This window comes from Eurosta solidaginis, chromosome X, assembly GCF_040869045.1.
Source record: "Eurosta solidaginis isolate ZX-2024a chromosome X, ASM4086904v1, whole genome shotgun sequence".
In the NCBI taxonomy this organism is placed as follows: Eukaryota; Metazoa; Arthropoda; class Insecta; order Diptera; family Tephritidae; genus Eurosta; species Eurosta solidaginis.
In genome coordinates, this window is record NC_090324.1 from 16,376,791 (window position 1) to 16,395,996 (window position 19,206).

Genomic DNA, 19,206 nt, shown 5'->3' on the forward strand with positions numbered 1-19,206 from the left:
ATGAAGAAACTTTCAGTCTGTTCTTCGTTAAGATCATTCGCTTTTTTCATTCATTCATTTTTATTCATTGCTAAATGTTGTTTTTCGATGCTATCAAATAAAGTTTTTGTTCTTAAAAACTTATTGAAGCATGCTTCAACTTGTGAGTGAATTGTGTAGGTTAGTACGCACATTCTGTTTTGAAGAGTGGACTGCTTCGAAGTGGACGCCAATCACATCTACTATGTCTTTGTTGTTTTTAATAATGTAGCTGTTGGATGCCAAATTTTTTTTCAATTAAACAGCTATCTAGTCTCGCTTCTTGCACCAATTCGGATGAAGAAAAGGGGATATAAATGTGACTGATGATCTCATCTTGATTTTTGAGAAACGATTTTTTAACAGTGGATATTTTTGATGGATCGCTGGTATTAATGTGAGAGAGCTTATGTTCTAATTGGTTGTTTATATGTATTTTGATATTTTCCTGGATTAGTTTCTTGATTATTTTAAGTTTTGTCTTTTCTTGTTGTATGTTGCTGAAAGAGCACTGTAGTTGTAGCCGGTTATATTTTTTTATATTGGTAAGAGTTTTACTTTTTTCTAGAAGTAATGTTTTTAACACTGGTATTTTGGTTAGGCAGTTAGAATAATATTGTTTCGCTTATCCAAGTGGTGGTCGATCTCAATATTATTTAGGTTTCAATTCTCTGGTGTTCGGATAACGTTCTGGAGTTCTGAAGTCAAGGTGTTTTTGAATTTTTTCCAATTGGTTTTTTTGTAGTCCAATGTTGCCTCTTCTGTGTTGGCCAGTAGTGTAAAAAAGTTATCGTCTCTGCGAGCTATAATTTCTATGGCATTGTGATCGCTGTCATAGTGAAGGAGTTTCAAACAGTTGACGTTGTCGTTGGATTTTAGTATATGTAATATGTGGTCAGCAATGCAGACATCCAAAAAAGAGCTTGCTCTCATGTATGAAGGTGATACAGAGGCATACATATTGCATCTAAATTTTAACTCATTTGTGATAAGCCAATCTTTTAACGCTCTGCCTTAGGATTACCTTGGGCATTTCCACAGTCCATGTGCTTACTGTTAAGGTCCCCTGCTAATATATAATAGTGATTGAGTTGCTCGAGATTTAAAGCTTCGAAAACTGTGCTAAACTCTGTCTTAAATACATCGTTATTATTTCCTGCTGGGTAATATGCTGCTATTATATATAATATGTTATTCTGGGGCATATGTATTTTGATTATGCAAGTTTCAAGGCATGACAGATGATCAATTTTGCGGTTAAAGACTTTGGTGAATTTAATGTTTTCTTTGATTAGTATTGCTGTGCCACCACCTCTCATGCCGGCCGATCTTTCCTTATCAAGTTATATCCAACAAATTTTAGTTTGTGCTTCGGGTTTAATTTAGCTTCATTAAGTAATAATATGTCTTGGTTTTTGTTTTTCAGAAATTCACTTAGATCTAGTCTCCTACATAAGCTTATGAGAGGGTTGACGTTAAGGGAAATAATATTTAATTGGGGTTTAGTAATAGCCTGCATAGGTCCAACGCTCATACTGAGTCCATTAAACCACATATTGCATCGACTCTAGCCGTCTGCAATTCTAGTTGTTTTTGAAGGTTTGTGATTTGATTGCTTAAGGATAAAATTGTATTTTTTAATTCTACTAGAAATGAATTTTGAATATTTTGATCGTTGGGAGTGTTTAATGCTCGGTGAGTTTCTCTAGTTACATTTGCATAGCTTGGCTGAGCGACTATTACACAGTCATCAACAGCCAACTGCATCAACATAATTTATAGCTAGTTAAAAATCTAAACTTGAATTTTACCTGAATTTTATATTGAATTTATTTCCATATGTACCTTTTACGTATAAGTACGCATCCTGAATTATTTGCACGTACAAATACGTAATATTCTATATTACGTACATATTCTTTATTAAATTTAAGTATTTGAAAGGTGTGTATTGTACGCTAACACGCAAGGATATTTCACCTCTCTGGCAACGCCAACAATGGGCTGGCAGATGTGACTATGTACACACATACATATATTTATTATTCTTTTTGACATTTGCTTTTACATTTTATTAATTCGAAATTCTTTACCCTCTCGAGTGTGACTCAAATTTTGTGAATTCTGTAGTTAAAATAATAAACCCTTTATATAAAAGGAAAATAGTGTTCTCTAAAGTTTATACAAAACCCAGGTGCCTTTTTATTTTAAAATTAACGCTTCTTAGTTGTTTGTGCATAAACAAAGGCAGCCAAGTTTGAGCAAAAGGTATAGACAAGCACTTTGTGCATACGAAAAGATAGCTGTGTTCACCATCCGGCAGACCTGAACAGGATCTACCGCCATCGTACTCCATTGTACCATCATCCTCATCAAATCACCCCCATCATCATCAAGGTACCACCATCATCACCATCGCCACCACAGCTATATCCCAAAAGAAGCAAAGGAAGGTAAATTGTGCATTATCCACACCCCTTAAACATAGCTTACGTTAGAGTTAGTGAATCTATTTGGGTTGTTAGTGTTGTTGGTCTTAGTTATAGCTAGATTTTGCTTTTTCAGTCTTAATTTCTGTTGTAGCTCCTTATATCGTTCGCATCCCCTGTAGGATGCGGGGTGCCCTGATTTTTTGCATAGTACACTGTATAGGTTTTCCTTTTCTGTATTTTCTCCATCTTAGGGAGGGCAATCTTTGCTGTTATGTGTTCCGATACATTTCACACATCGCGGTGGCATATTATAGTTGGCGGCGCTATGGTAGAAGTTTAAGCAGTTTCTGCACTGTGGGATCTGAGGTCTACGTAGATGCTCCCATTTAATGCAATGGTATAAAATAAAATTGATTGCTTTCAATTCGTTAATATTGCTTTCAGCGGATACTTGGACCATGAATATTGGCAGCTGTATATTTCGCTGTATTGATTTTTTAGTGGTAAATGGGCTTACTTTAAGAGTTTTGAGGTTGTTGAACAATTGTGGTGTGTCGCAAACTCGGCAACGGAGTGGAGGCACCACAATTGCGTTTGGGTTAAATTTAAAAGAAAAGAAAAAGAGGCCAGAGATATTTCTCGTTATAATATGCTTTATTTGAAGTGAAAGGAAATTGCATAGAACAAAATTAATTACCTTTTATAATAATATGTGACGGGCTCCTCGGACGGTGGTAGCTGGGTAGCTGTGGTTCGCTCAACGATCGCTGGAAAAGTAGACGGTTGCCTTGTCGTGGACAACCGTTGAACCGCGGAAAAAAGTCTCCGGTTTTAAGGGGAACCTTCCCCACATAGTTGTACCGGCATGCATGTATATGTGTACGGACAACATAACCCTACCAATGTACACATATACAGGCATGTGGGCGAACTAGTGGTCGATAAAGAGGTTCTATTAGGGTGGCGCGAGTTGATATGAATTTAGGCTTCGGACCTAAACATGCCGGCCCCCTTGAGATACGCAACAGCCCAGACTCGGCCCGAGCGGCCCCAACCACGACTTATCTTACGACTATATTATAAGCTAGGCGGTGCGCGCCGGGATTGAGCGACGGCATCTTCCTTGCCTTCGCCGTTACCTATAGCTAGGACGAGATGACAAGAATGGTAAAGTAAAAGAACACGCATCATATATTTTTTTGCCAGTTACTACAGAAATCCATTTATTGTGTGAAAAAGAAAGATGTTATTCACATATATAAAGCTTAAAACTACGTAACCCTTCAAAGACGTGTTAGATCGGGTGGGTCCCCGAGAGCAACCATCCAAAGATGGTGCTTTGGGCTAGGAGCGAGCCAAACGACGGCGGTAACGTGCCCGTGTAATTACTTCAGCGTAAACGTCGCCGCCCCAGAACGAGGCGGATTGGTGTTGACGCGTAAAATTGGGGATCCGCCGACGAATGAGTTCGTAGGGAGCTGCGATGCTGGGGTCGACGCTATAAGTTGGGCTGACGCGCCTAAACTCATGGACGCAGACTGCGTGAGTCGTCACCGTCTTGCTCTGTCCATATTTGCCCCTAAATCTAATAAAACAGCCGGTTTCGCCGGCGGCGTTGGTTGTCGGCAGTGCTGGCTCTCGCGCCAGCCTGTGGTCGATCGTTGTGGGGGGGGGGGGGGGGGGGGGGGGGGGATGACATGTAGACACCCCCCGGCTTCCACCTTCACGACCGCAGTCGGCGCCAAAGTAGCCATTGGGCGAAGGGTTGGGCCGGCTGTAGTGCGGGCCGGAATGACCCCGTTCCGGAAGGAACTGCTATGAGGTAGCTGGCGCGGCCGAGTGGACCAGTCTACCGTTTCGGTTTTCTTCGTAGAGATTTCGTACAGCGCGTAGCTGGCGCAGCCGAGGGGCCAGTCTACGCTCGCGTTTCTCTTGGTTTATTCGTGGGCGTCGTTTCGTAGGTGGGCGGAAAGGCTGTGATTCCGCTCCACTCTTCTCTCGTCGCTCGTGGGCTAGTAGGGGTCGGAACGGCCGAGGGTCCGATCCCCTACTGTCTGGTTGGGCTATATGGGTGCCCGCTTTACTCCCGGATGGTAAAAGTTGATCGTCGGTAAAGGCCGACTCGGACGCGTGGAGAGACAGCGCCTCATCCATCGTCCCGTCGTCCACCTCTTGCATAGTGGGCATCCGCTCATACCCTGCTTCCTCTTCTTCCATGACCAGCTGATTCCAGCTCTTCGGCTGCTCTGGCTACCACATCTTCGGCACCTGCACTGACTCGTGCAGTCTCGGGCGCGATGTACCATTGAAAGGCAATTTTGGCAGTACTTGGCCTTTATAATTTAGCGCAGTCGTTGCAGCGGGGACTTTGCGCGGTATATCGGGCATGACCTGATGGGATGTTTTCGCGTCGCATAAAAGGCACGGCTTTGGGTAACGAGCGGCCTGGCGCTCGGTCCTCTTTCGTAGCGAAGCGTAACGAGTCATTCTATTTACAGAAGATGGAATAAAAATAAAGGGAACTTGTTGATTTATTATGACTATGTTACGCGTTCGGCGGCGAGTAAGCCCCAATTCTATTATCGGCGCTTTTGAAATTTCGCGCGTGAGTACGGTGAAAAAATATCTAAATGCCTACGAGAATATATTCATCTCGCGTACGTTATGTGCGTTGCTTTTTTCCCCGCACGTTATGTGCCTGGGTCATTAGTGCCTTATTCTGTTTATTTTTGTGTCATCCGGTAGCGCTTCAGCTGACTAGCATACTAGTGCTGCAGAAAAATGGACATTCAAGTTGCTTGGTACTCACATTTCGGTACCGAACCGGGTAGAGAGTGTATAATGTGGGATCTTGCGAGTCATTGTTATTTGTTTTGTTGGTGCTAAAATCCAACAACCTTCCTGCCGGCCACAGAAAAAAAATGTTTGGTCAGCAAAATGTTATGCTATACAAAGAAAAAATAAAAAATCTTCGTTTTGGACGAGGAGAAAAATCTGTCCAATGAACCATTCTTTTGTATTGCCCTTCGACTATTTGTTCAACTCTTCCCCATGTATGCTTGTAGTCCTGTTTTATTGATGGTCTTTATTAAAAGGCACGGTTCCCGAAGTGTATTTGGCTCCGATACCGATTTGCCAGAAACGGGTTTTTGGGTACCCGTTTGCATCTTTTTATACATCCCTAGTATAATGTACATTTAAACCCGGCATATATACGTACATACGTTGGTATAGGTATATAGGCAGTCAGTGCGCGGACTCTATCGCATTGGTAGATTTACCAACCTTTTGACCCATTTTTATTTTCTACTACTACTCCCACCGAGGTCCAAATTCTACCAATATTTTCGCATTGAGAACCAATACTGTGATCATTTTGTAAAGTATTGAGTTGCCGAGCCCACCCAACTATCATTAGGAGGCGGTACTGACCAACTCAGTCAATTTTGAAAAATTTGTGAAGAACTTAAACAGGAAATAAATTTTCCCCTTTTTTTTTTGTGAATAATTTGAACGCCAATAAGAAGTTTTACGTAAACGATAACATGCTGAGATTGGTTATTTTGTGGAAGTATTTTTGGTACCTTGGAAAATTGTTGTATTAAGTAAACGTTTTGGGATGTGATTTATTTGGTGATTTGTTTGTTTTACGATAAATTGGTAATTTTTTGGTACCAATATAAACCGTACCTATTGTTTTCATGAGACTTCTGCTACCATTTTCCGTCTCCCAACATTTTGCCTTTAAAAAAATCCGTGCACTGGTAGATATTTACTAGCAGCAAAGACAAAAAAAATTGTGAACATTCATACACACCCGTGTATAGAATGTAAATTCCTCTGAATTGAAGCAAACGGGACTAATCAAAAGATTTATTCCGTTGCTTCATTCTTTCATTTTTTACGCATGGTGGAGTACGCTTGGCTAAACAGGGTAAGTAAAGTGCAATATTTTCTTTTATTTAATGTAATTAATTAACTTTCTTTTATTTCTAGGTGGCTCGTTGTATAGTCTAGGAGACGGTTTGTTCAGATTTCGTTCTGGATTTAGGTATACCGGCATCGCAAAAGGGGTGCTCCAACTGCGGCGTCGGCCGCGCCGTCAATTGTCACCTCTTTTGCGCTGCCCATTTATGCATTTGTGTTAATGGATTTTCTTTTTTTTTTCTTTGCAGGTTTTGGTCCCATAAAATTCATCACGGCCGCATTTTAGAGGCATTATTTCCTGTTTTCCAGGGCATATTGCAACAACAAATATTGGAATTTATGCCTTATGGTTTTCAAATGCCTTCGCTATTGTTAGAAATTCGAGAGGGCAGCGGCACTATACCCGAGCCATACTGGGCCCTTCTTTCTTGCCCGAATGCAAAGTTTGGCATAGCCTATTGAACTTATATCGTGCAGCTGAATACCAACAATTTTTTTTTTGTCAACGCTCCCAGTGGCATCCACAACGTGGTGGAATTTCTACGCTTAATATAAAAATGTTCAGTCTAACATAATTTAATAGTAACCTATTGAACAAAGGAGGGGCGATGAGATACATAAGATGTGCTAGTAGAAAACTTTATAACACCAAACTGGTTAGTCATATATCTAAGCACAGCTACCCAATTAATAATAATGGCAATAAACCGAGGAATGAAGTTGACGTGGTAGTGGTAGGCGCAGGCCTTGCAGGACTCTCAGCTGCAAATCATTTAATCGAAAATGGCTTCAAGCAAACCATAGTGTTAGAAGCAACCGAACGTTGTGGAAGACGTGTCATTTCAAAACAATTTGGTGATGCATACTACGAGCTGAGCGCAAAATGGGTACCAATAAATGCAAGCAAAAGTACCGTCTATAATATGGTACAAAATATGAGGGGATTGCCGAAAAAAGTGATAACAGCAAGATCGCATATTTGTAAATCTATATGGAGAAAAAGTGGACGAGAAACTGCCAGAACTAATAGATATACTTTATAAGCGACTGTGTACGCACATACAGTTCGATGAGAAATACAAAACGGGAGAGATTGAGGATTTAGGTAGCGTGCATACTTATTTTTAAGACAGAAACGTTAAGACACAAACTTGTGAATACGATATTCAAGGGTCACGACCAGGAAACAGCAAACGAAATATTTAACTCATTAATAAGAGTTTGGCAGCTTGCTGGGCTGCTCGCTGGAGTATTTGAATATCGAACACATAACCAAGCTAAGAAGTGGGAGTAATGAGAACTTCATTTATATACCCACAGGACTAGATAATATATTAAGTTTGCTCACAAAAAATTTAGCTAAAAAGCAACTGCGTATGAGAAAACTAGTAGCAGAAATTAACTGGTACATACCAACGAAGGTGGACGAGAAATCTGTAGCATGTGTTGATGGTGACGTCTATCCTGCAGATCACATAATATGCACTGTACCCTTGGGTGTGCTGAAAATCTTTTCCGAAAACATGTTTAGACCTGCATTGCCGCCGAATAAAATGAATTCAATCAACAAACTAGGTTATAGTAGTCCTGTAAAAATTTATCTGGAATATGAAAGAAATATCGAATCATGGTTATGCAGCAGTTTACGCCCAATATGGACTGGAGATGATGGCAAAAGCGAGTTGGCGTGGACGAAACAAATTGTAGAAATAGCAAAAATGCCAAAAAGTAATAGCGTAGTTGAGGTTGTTATAGGTGGCGCATTTTATGAGAAAATTGAAAAGTTGCCCGATCTTGAAGTGCGCGTAGAAATAACCAAATTAATGCGTAATTTATTGAAAAACTCCAACATACCATATCCCATATCAATGTTGCGTTCCAATTGGGTCTCGCTAGCATGTTATTTAGGCGGACGTCCTGACTCTTCCACTGCCAGTACAATCAATGATGTACTCACGCTCGCCGAGCCATTGCGACCAATGAAAAGTTTACTTTTTGCTGGCGATGCAACAATAGTAGAAGGTTTCGGTACGGTGGATGGTGCACACAAGAGTGGTATTAGAGAAGCGCATCGCATAATTGATCATTATAATAGCCAGTTGATGGCGTAAACCGTGTTGAAACCAAAGTTTCCAAATCAAGGAGGCGCAAAAAATGTGATATATTCGAGGTCAATTTTATTTAAGTAAATATATGAACTTGAGTTACATAAATGTATATAAATACAGCTTACTTACAAGCTATGTTAAAACAGGACAACAACAACAATGCAAAAAAATGCTAAAAGCTTTAAGTAAACAACATTAATTTCAATAATATAATATAGTAAAAATTTCAACGCTAATGGCATACATATTTACATGTATGTATGGAGTATGTTCACAGAGAGTCATTCGTTTTCATTGAACCATTTGAAGTGTACACCAATATGAATGCGCAACTTCAGACCTCGTTTGCCGCTTTACAAACTTCCTGCCACGAGTAGTCCATGTCTTCAGGTCTAGTAAATCTTGAACATACATCCATACGTAAAAAAACCCTTTAAACGAAAGCATATCAAAGCCAAATTTACATCACCCACAATTTCGAAACGTTCATCAACGTAACAGGGATTGGTGGCGGCGTTTGTTGCCGTGAAAAATTGTAAAAATCGGTAAAATATTTCGAGTTTGCCTAAAAGTTACTAAGTTAAGAGGTGTCTAGTGCTGCTTCTACTATATAAGCATTTAACGCATACCCAGGAATAGAACCGATAGGCACCAAAGGCAAAGTTCGTCAAAAGGCAAAGAAAATACATCTCCATCCCCCATTGTTTGGTCGTTCGCAACAAACAAACTTGCTGATACATTGCATCATCTCATCAATCGAGTAAATCGTACTACCCCAGACTGCTACCCACGTCAAACCTCTCGCTACACCTTGGTATTCATGCAGATAATGGAGATGTGAAGATTTAATTGAATGAAAAACCACCAAAACTAATTGCATTTGCGAAACGGACATATATACATATCCCCAATCACACGCTGTTCGGCGCCAGTGACCTGGAAACTAGTGTAAGATTGTACATAGCATTAACAACCAGGGAGTATGGAATTTGCGGATCTTGTAAAAACACCAAAGCTAGATGGAGTATTACTACATGACCCACTACATGGAACAGGTGGAGGCACATTATGCATCACCGGACATCACTTGCTATTGAGTGCGTGTCAGGAAAATAGCCAGGAGCTATGGTTGCTACACAAAAATGTTGACTGTGTGCAAAAAAACCTTTTATGGTACAAAATATGGTAACAGGTGGAATCTTAACATTAAAGTGCAAAGATTTGCGTATCATTTCGCTAGAAATAAGATATGCTCATGAATACTTAAATGTAGCAACATCGTTAGAAGCATTAAGTGCACTACATAGTCTTGAATTAGAATATCCGTTTTTCTATAGCCCCATGTACGCCATACTTGAGGATGGGTTCACCATGTTTCGACCTGAACTTGAGTTTGCAAAACTAATGTCCAGCACCGCTAGTAATTTGTTGAATGGTAATGAAAATTGTGGGGCTGCTAGGGATGTTGGTGGTTGTGAATGGCGTATTCATACAGGAGGGCCTATTTCGTAAGACGGGATCGGCTTCTAGGCAAAACGAGCTACGGCAACATATACAAAATGACAAACCACTCGATTTGGAAGGTGGTGGCTATTCGGCGCACGATTGTGCAACTGCATTTAAAGGTTATCTAGCCGATTTATCGGATCCACTTCTTATGTTATGAGGAATTACAGGTATGACTTATAATATAGTGTATATACAAAGAAGTTTGTGCCTTAATATGAGTATTACAAATCCCCTATTAGATTGCTGGGTCGGTAATATAAACAAATTCGAAAACAGGCAAAATATTGGTAATATAGCAATGGACGAAGGCCAATGTGATGGAAAGGTAGATGTTGACGTCTGTTGCATGAGCCGCATCAATTGGATACTGATGATTTGGATTGACGGTGAGTAATTTTTTTTTTTTTTGGTGTTTATTTTTTTCCTTTTGGAGTTTGGCTTTAGAATTTGGGCAGTAATAATGCGAAATATTGTCCGTAAAGAAGTTGGTTGAAAATTCTTAGTACGCGACAGCAAACAAAATTGCATTACATAAATCTGTTATTAAACAAAGAGAACTGGGTTGTGGTAGATTAGGCAATGATTGGCGTAAAGACGGCAAGCTGGCAATAGGCAAGCTCCACCTAGCTTGTTGTGCCGTTTTATACAGTGTCGTTCGGTACCACCCCATGTGGCATTCTGCCAATTCTATTAGCATACCACTGATCCAAATCCGAGGCCTACCCGTATCCCAAATAATTTATTGTCGAATATATGACATTGCAGACCACCTGCACATCTATTGTCTTCCTATCTGATTGCCCAAATTGAGTTTTATCAACCTTGTCATTTGTTGATAAATGCCATCGAAGCCTGGTATACGCCTATGATATTTCGAATTGCGGCGTATCATATCTTGATAACAGGACCATTTCGAGCCTATTCGTTGTTCAACGTTTTTCATCATACATTGATTAATAGAAAAATAATTTTGCAATCCCGTCAATTGACGCTGACTAATACAGTCGTGTAATGATAAATATTTTCTGCCAACTTCACTGTAATAAAAAAAAGGATATACCCAGGCTACTCTGTCGGGCATACAAAACTGCGGTACAAAAGCTTGCTCTGGATTTTTATACATTTTTAATTCTGATCTACACCCCTCACCGTTAACATCTCATATGACTCTGTACGCGAGTGACGCAAGTCTTGAACATCCATGACAAATTCACGGTTATTTGCTTGTTCCTTTTTCAAGATGTTTCCGGTAAAGGTAATCCCTTTTTTTCTCAGTGAATTGTAGTAGACACGTATCTTTGGGAGTATGTTAGTGGCCATAAGAAATTTCTAAATGCCAATACCTTATTTTCTGGTAAATATTTCGTAAATTGATAAAAGTCATGTCGGGTTGGTCATACTTTCAGAAATTGTGCGAAGAATGCCATACGTTAGAATTTTATTCAAAATGCACTATCTCAAATTTGTTGCCAAACCTCCCAATATGAGCCTAAGTGCAATGCATTTCGTCGTAAGAAAAGGTTAATAAAAAACATTCCGAAATGAAGCGCTCTTCAATCGAACTCTAATTTGGGGCGGTTTTGTGACAAATCTTGACTCGGGAAATATTGACAAATTCCTGTTGGCCGAGTGCATTCAAATTCTGTGGCAGACAACGGATCTGCGTAAGGGCTCTGATGTCATCGCTCGCGGTGAGGGAGTGACTTGGGGTTTTATTTTGAATATTCAACATAAGTATTTTGTGGCAGATGGGGGATCTGCTTGAGGGCCTTTCTGGTATCCTCGTTATGGGAGAACGGGTGAGTGGGATGGTTTCTGGTGTCCTCGCTCAGGGTGAGCGAGTGAATTTGGGTTTGCTTTGTAAGCGTAAGGGTAGAATGGGCTGAGTCCCTTTAGGTTCTGTGGCAGATAGAGGACCTCCGTTAGGTTAGGGTTGATTTTTTGAAAAGAGGGATGAGGAGGAAAGGAGGGATTGTTAAGAGGAGCCCGTGGTCCTCTCACAATCGATCTCCGTAGGGAGAAGGATCAGTTTGACCAAAGGTCGTCTGACTTGCCCCTTCTCGGTTATGAGGTCGACTACACGTACTCGGTTATCTTCGCCGGGGTGTACGTTGACAACTCTACCTAACCTCCATTCGTTGGGAGATAAGTTGTCCTCTTTGAGGACGGCGAGATCTCCCACTTGTATGTTTTCTTTGGGATGCTCCCACTTCACTCGTTTTTGAAGTTCGGATAGATATTCCACCTTCCATCGCTTGCAGAAAGCCTGATGGAGGACTTTGAGTTTCTGCCACCGATTGATCATCGAGGCAGAGCTCTCACAAGTATCTGGTTCTGGCTGAGCCAGTAAGTGGCTGCCCGTTAGGAAAGGTCCTGGGGTTAGTGGTTCCAGATCCGTTGGGTCATTTGACCCTGGACTGAGTGGGCGCGAGTTAAGGCACGCCTCAATCCTGCACAAAAGGGTTTGGAACGCCTCCATGGTGTATTTATGTGGAGACGCGATCTTTTTGAAGTGGATTTTGAAGCGCTTCACTCCCGCCTCCCACAAGCCGCCCATATGTGGAGCAGCGGCGGGAATAAAATGCCAGCTTAATGCTTGATGACTGTATTTTGAGCCTGTTTTGTCTCGGCTTTCTGCCAGGAAGGCTTCAAATTCGGATCGTAAAGATCTTGACGCTCCGACAAAGTTTGTACCATTGTGGGAGTAGATGTTTTTCGGACATCCTCTTCTCGCGATAAAACGCGCAAAGGCTGCGAGAAAGCATGGAGTACTAAGGTCACTAGTGGCTTCTAAGTGGATGGCCTTAGTGGAGAAACACACAAAAAGGCATACGTAGCCTTTTGACAGTCATCATCCCCTACCGCGGTAGCTTTTGATGTCGAAAGGCCCCGCAAAGTCTACCCCGGTATTGGTGAACGCGCGGGTAAAAGTAGTCCGTTCGCAGGGAAGGGTACCCATAAGTTGGGACTGCGCCTGCTTCCGGTGAATAGTGCAGGTTTTGCAATTGTGGATGATGGCTCTGATCTTGGTCTTGACATTCGGTATCCAGTATTGGGTTCGGATAAGACGGAGCATGAGCTGGTTCTCACCATGAAGGGAGTCATGATGAGCCATCACAACTGTAAGGCGAGACAGCCTACAATTGTAAGGCAAGATGATCGGATGACGCTCGTTGTATGACATGTCTTTTGAAGCCCCTAGACCCTGTTCTAATAATATCATCTTTGTCGATGTATGGGTTGAGTGACAGGATTTCACTCTTCCGATCAATAGGTTCCCTATTTTTTAATTGCAAGTATTCTGTACCGTAGGATATTTTCTGACATACTTTTATTAGTGCTTGAGTCGTTGCCTTAATCTCATCGGCTGAGATTATGCACGACTTTTCTTGGTTTTAGGATGCGTTCTTTTATAGAATCTCATAACATAAGATAGAACTTTCAAAGCTCGTGGCAAATCTGAAAATCGTTCAAGAATATCTTTATGATCTACCCTTGTCGTGGCATACGATTTTGCCCTCTTTTCCTCAACGGACATGTTGTAATCGGCATCTTGTGCTGGCCAGTGAGAATTGTCTTCTTGTAGCCAAGAAGGACCCTGCCACCACAACGAATTGTTGACCAAATCTGACGCAAGTAGTCCTCTGCTTCCTAAATCCGCTGGGTTAGATTCCGAGTCAACGTGAAGCCAGTCCTTGTTACCGACCATATCGAGGATCTTGGTGATTCTATGTGCGACGAAGGTTGACAAAGTACAGGGCGGCTTGCGTATCTATGAGAGTGCGATGGTTGAATCCGTCCAGAGGTGAACTTTTACTGGTCCCAAATGAATATTTCGGAATATTGATTCCATCATTTCGGCGAGCAACACGGCGCCGCAGAGTTCTAAACGTGGTAGCGAGATTGTTTTCACTGGAGCTATTCTGGTTTTTGCTAAGAGTAAGTGTATGGAAACCTGATCGTCTCTTTTTACGCGCATATATACCGCTGCAGCATATGCTTTCTCGGACGCGTCACAGAAGCCGTGGATTTCTATTTCGCCTTCCGGGGAAAAATTTACCCACCGCGGTATCCGTATGTTATCTATTTCGCCATAGTGTTGAGTGAAAGTTTTCCATCGTTCTGATGTATTTGGTGAGACCGGCTCGTCCCATCCGGTGCCTTCTAACCAAATATTTTGCATTAATATTTTTGCCACTATGACCATTGGGGCGAGCCACCCCAATGGGTCGAAAAGCTTGGCGATGGCTGACAATATTTCTCGCTTAGTTGAATTTTCCGGATCCTCCAATGGTCCTGCTTTAAAATAAAGGAGATCGGAGTGCGCATTCCATCTTATGCCCAATGCCTTTACGGTGCTGGTGTCTTCGAACGCCAGAAAGTCTTCGCTTAGTCGATCAGTTTTCGGGATTTCTTTTAGAACTGCCTCCGAGTTTGATGTCCATTTACGAAGTGGAAACCCAGCTGACTGCAGTACCTGTCGGATTTCATCCCTTGCCTTAATGGTCGATGCAATGGTGTGTCCTCCGGCTAATACGTCGTCTACATACATGCATTCTCGCAGGAAGCTCGATGCTGTTGGATGGGAACTTTCAACATCGTCAGCTAGCTGTAGAAGCGTTCTGATGGCCAATTATGGAGCGCAGTTAACTCCGAACGTTACAGTCTTTAACTCGTAGAGGCCTATTGGTTCACTAATGTCCTTTCGGAAAACAATCCTCTGAAATTTGGTATGGTTGGCATCCATCCAAATTTGTCGATACCTTTTTTCTATATCACTATTGAAGACATATCGATTAAGTCTCCAACGTAGAATAAGAATTGGGAGATCTGCTTGTAGTACTGGACCAGGTAGGAGAATGTCGTTTAGACTGGTGCCATTAGCCGTCGGGCTTGAGGCATTGAAATCGACTCGGACTTTCGTCGTTATACTTTCTGCTTTGACAACGGCGTGGTATGGCAGAAAGTAATTATTTGTTTCATCTGCCGCGACGACACTGCTGAATTTTTCCATATGTCCAAGAGTCTCGTATTCTGAGAGTACCCTAATATATTCTTTCCCTAAGTCCGGATTTTTATTAACCGGTACTCGTTTCGATAATATTGTGAGAATGCGCGCTTAAGGGATCCTCCTAAACTCAACTCTTCTGAGTAGCCTTGCTTGAATGGGAGGGACACTATATACCTCCAATCTTCGTTTCTTCTTGTTGTTTCTTTATACAACTTTTTGCAATATGCGTCATCTGCATTAATGCTATTGCCTTTTGGCAAATTTTCTAACTCCCAGAATGCTTTTAGCTGGTTGTCCAGCGCGACTTCGTTGTAAAACGACACTATGTTCTTTGTTGGATTCGGTGCTTCAATACGACCGGTTAGTATCCAACCGAACACTGTCTCTTGGGCCAGAAGTGTATTTAGTACATTCTGTTTTAGACCGCTTAGTATAATTTGGGGATATTTGTCTCCACCAAGTATGAGGTCTACATCTTCATTGACGTAGAACCTCTTGTCTGCCAAAACTAAGTCTGGGAATGCCTGCATAGTCATTGATTCGATATGGCCGGATGGCATATTCCCAGTTAGTTTGGCTAAAATTAGAACAGGAGTAGTCAAGCTGAAGCATGGATCCACTGGTGAACGTAGCTCGATGGTGGATGCCTCTTTCACTTGAGCAGATACTGCGTTGGTGCTGCATGAAACTTGGGCATGCATTTTCCTTGCCGGCAAATTGATTCTGCGTTTTAGTCTTTCTTTCATGAAAGAGCATTCAGACCCTGAATCAACTAGTGCCCGCGCGGAGGAGTCGGTACCATTATGATGAATGTGTACGCGAGCAGTTCCTAATAGCACGCCTGTGCTGGAATGAGCATGACAGGAATTTACATTCTGGTTCGCAGAAGTATTTGGTTGCCCCGATTCCTGTCTTCTTTGTGCTTGTGCTGAAGTTGACGGGATATTATCCGCGTCTTTAAATGGATTTCGCCTCGCAGTTTTCTGAACTGTATCCGCATGCAGGAGCGTGTGGTGACGAGAGTGGCATTTGGCGCAGTTGTACGAACTGGTGCACCTCGTCACTGTGTGTCCTGGGGATAAACAGTTCAAGCATCCCCCCGTGGGTTTGATGAAGTTGATTCTCTCCACTGGGGTCAGATCACAGAATCGGGGACAATTCCGTAACCTGTGTTCAGCTTTGCACATTTTGCAAAAAACCCTTGATGTTGATTTTGAGGTAGCTTTTGATACCTTCGTTTGGAAGGCACCAAGTCTTTTTATGGGGGTTTCGGTTGTATGTCGAGTATTTGATGGCTTTTGTCCATTTTGGGCGTTAGTGCCGGTGAAGCTAGACACTGTTTCCAGTGTCTGGAACCTATTTGATAGAAACTTGTCCATATCTTCCCACTTAGATATGTCCATTTTATGGTCTATGCTTTGTTCCCATAGAGCCAAGGTACTTTCCGGTAATTTTGTTGAACACAAATATGTTAGTATTGCATCTCAATTGGATGTGTCGATTTTGTGACACTTGAGGGGCGATAGACAATTGTTTATATCGCTATGTAATTTCTTTAACGCGCTCCCACACTCACTCTCTACCTTCTTTAAATTAAAAAGAATTTTTGGCCTCGCCCTGTGTCTTGTTGTTCAGATGGAAGAGTTTTTCCACCCCCTGTAGGTCGGCATTATTTATGTATATGGCCGTAAACAGGTCACGAAAGGTTGGCCATGATAAATAATCACCTTTGAAAATCTCCGTGTCGCAAGGAGGGAGGCGGATCTTATGCCCGCGAGGTGCGGCTGGGGGTGCTTGCTCAGGGATAGCTTTATTTTCTACTTTTTTAAATTTCTCTGCCTCAGCAGATATTGTGGATGAGCATCGCATATATATTGAGTAGGTAGTCATATGCTTTTTCCGGATGGCCAACACATCATTTGCGTCGACATCGTCTGATCCCATCAGTGAGTCAAACACAGACTTAACCTGCTTCCATAAGGAGCGCAACTCTTCTTGCTGTATCGCAAGAGTGTGCTTATTATGATTTTCCTCTGGAATAAGGCTGTACTGTTTCTCAAACTCTGTGATTACCTCAGCTGATCGGACATAATTTTCCATTTTCTCAACAAATTATTCCTACCCAACTAAAAAACAAACTAATCCTTTGAACAAAAATGGAGACAATGTTTTAAAAGATCGCTTTTATTTATTTAGGTAGGTCAGACTTGGCAAACTCGTCTGATTTTTTAGGACAAACAAAATTTTCAAAGATCTACTCGCCACCCAAACGTATATGTATTTATGTGTATGTGTAATGACTTTGTGTTAATTACGGTGTTCTAGTAGATTGTGCGCGATTTATGTGGTTTGGGTCAGACTTGGCCGAATCGTCTGATATTTCCCAGGGAAGAATAAAACACCCGTGTGGCTTACTCACCACCCGCACGCAAATTTATATATGTATATATTGTTATATGTAGTAATTTATTTGTGAGGGGGTTGTATGCCGAGGACAAAGTGCAAAGTGCGCGATATACCAAAGAATGTTTTGAATTAGTAAAAATTACCAGTGCTAAAGTTTGTGAAAAAGATATTATTGTGCGCGTGAGTGGATATATTCGTGCAGACTCACTGTAGTTGCTTTCACAGAAAATATTTGGTGCCTTCAAAAAGTGGGGTTATGGTACCTTTGTGTATTAACTTGCCGTGGTCTTGGAATACTCCGGATCGACACACGGTAGGGGGAAAGCAATTGCACCAAACAAAAATTGAGGCACTATATCGCACAGACTGGTCACTTATAATTTTCACTTTCCACTGTTTAGTGGTTCGGAGCACTCGCGGCACTTTTTAAATAAAAAACTAACCACAAAACTAACCAAAAAAAAGTGGCAAGAAATATATACACTTACGTACGTAGCTGCGTGAAGTTTGTAGTGATTTGTATTGCACGAGTATTCTAAGTGTTGTGTATATGTGGACGACGTAAAGTACCACCAGTAATGTATCACCAGTTGATTTTTGAAAATTGTTGAATAACGTTGATAACGCGTATCACCAAAAAACTGCACCAATACCACCAAGAGTGTATATCACCAATAAAAATGTTGAGTGTATCACCACGAAATAAAAAAATGGTATCACCTCTTTGTATGACTTTCCGCTTAATTTGGAAGGCGCGTATCACCAAGATAATTCAAAAATATCACCAAAAAAATGCGTATTAAGTGTAAAATTTAATGGATGTGGACTGTATCTGTGTATAGGCGTTGGTTCATTTTTCGGGGAGAAAGGACCATGAACAATTGTGATGTGTCGCAAACTCGGCAACGGAGTGGAGGCACCACAATTGCGTTTGGGTTAAATTTAAAAGAAAAGAAAAAGAGGCGAGAGATATTTCTCGTTATAATAATGCTTTATTTGCAGTGCAAGGAAATTGCATATAACAAAATTAATTACCTTTTATAATTTTATAATTTATTTAATAATTTGGGAAAAATTTAAACAACGTGACATCAGGACGGACAAGGCGACAGCTGTTTCGATTATACCTTGTAAATCTCTTCAAAGCCTTTTCTCCCGGGAGTGGGAGTCGAACTCGCACCCCTACGATAGTTGAAATGTTTGTAAACGCATTCAGCTACGTCATGCCTGTTGTGAAGTCTTTCCCAATTGCCTTCTTTTTGCATATTTTAATCTTTTACACATTGCATACTTCGTATGCAATTATGTGTTAAAGCTATGCTTGGTACGGCGGTTTTCAAAGAAACTTTGGTTTTGTTGCTGCTTTCGTTCTATTTATAGAACTACAACGAATTAACCAATTTTGTCTGTTTGTATGATTTTTAATAATCGGGGATTGCCCATATTGCTTTTTTTAAATGTATGAAAACATTTATTTGAAGCAATTTTTTTAATTTTATAATTTATTTTATAATTTGGGAAAAATTTAAACAACGTGACATCAGGACGGACAAGGCGACAGCTGTTTCGATTATACCTTGTAAATCTCTTCAAAGCCTTTTCTCCCGGGAGTGGGAGTCGAACTCGCACCCCTACGATAGTTGAAATGGTTGTAAACGCATTCAGCTACGTCATGCCTGTTGTGAAGTCTTTCCCAATTGCCTTCTTTTTGCATATTTTAATCTTTTACACATTGCATACTTCGTATGCAATTATGTGTTAAAGCTATGCTTGGTACGGCGGTTTTCAAAGAAAC

The 19,206-nt window shown here is 41.2% G+C and overlaps 1 long non-coding RNA gene and 1 pseudogene across 1 annotated transcript in view; one reads left to right on the plus strand and one right to left on the minus strand.

The window, feature by feature from the left end:
- Positions 1 to 19,206, minus strand: part of LOC137235494 (uncharacterized) — a 236,341-nt gene that overhangs the window by 132,701 nt on the left and 84,434 nt on the right. The gene's annotated exons all lie outside the window — the stretch shown is intronic.
- LOC137234362 (protein anon-37Cs-like) lies at positions 6,986 to 8,488 on the plus strand (annotated as a pseudogene).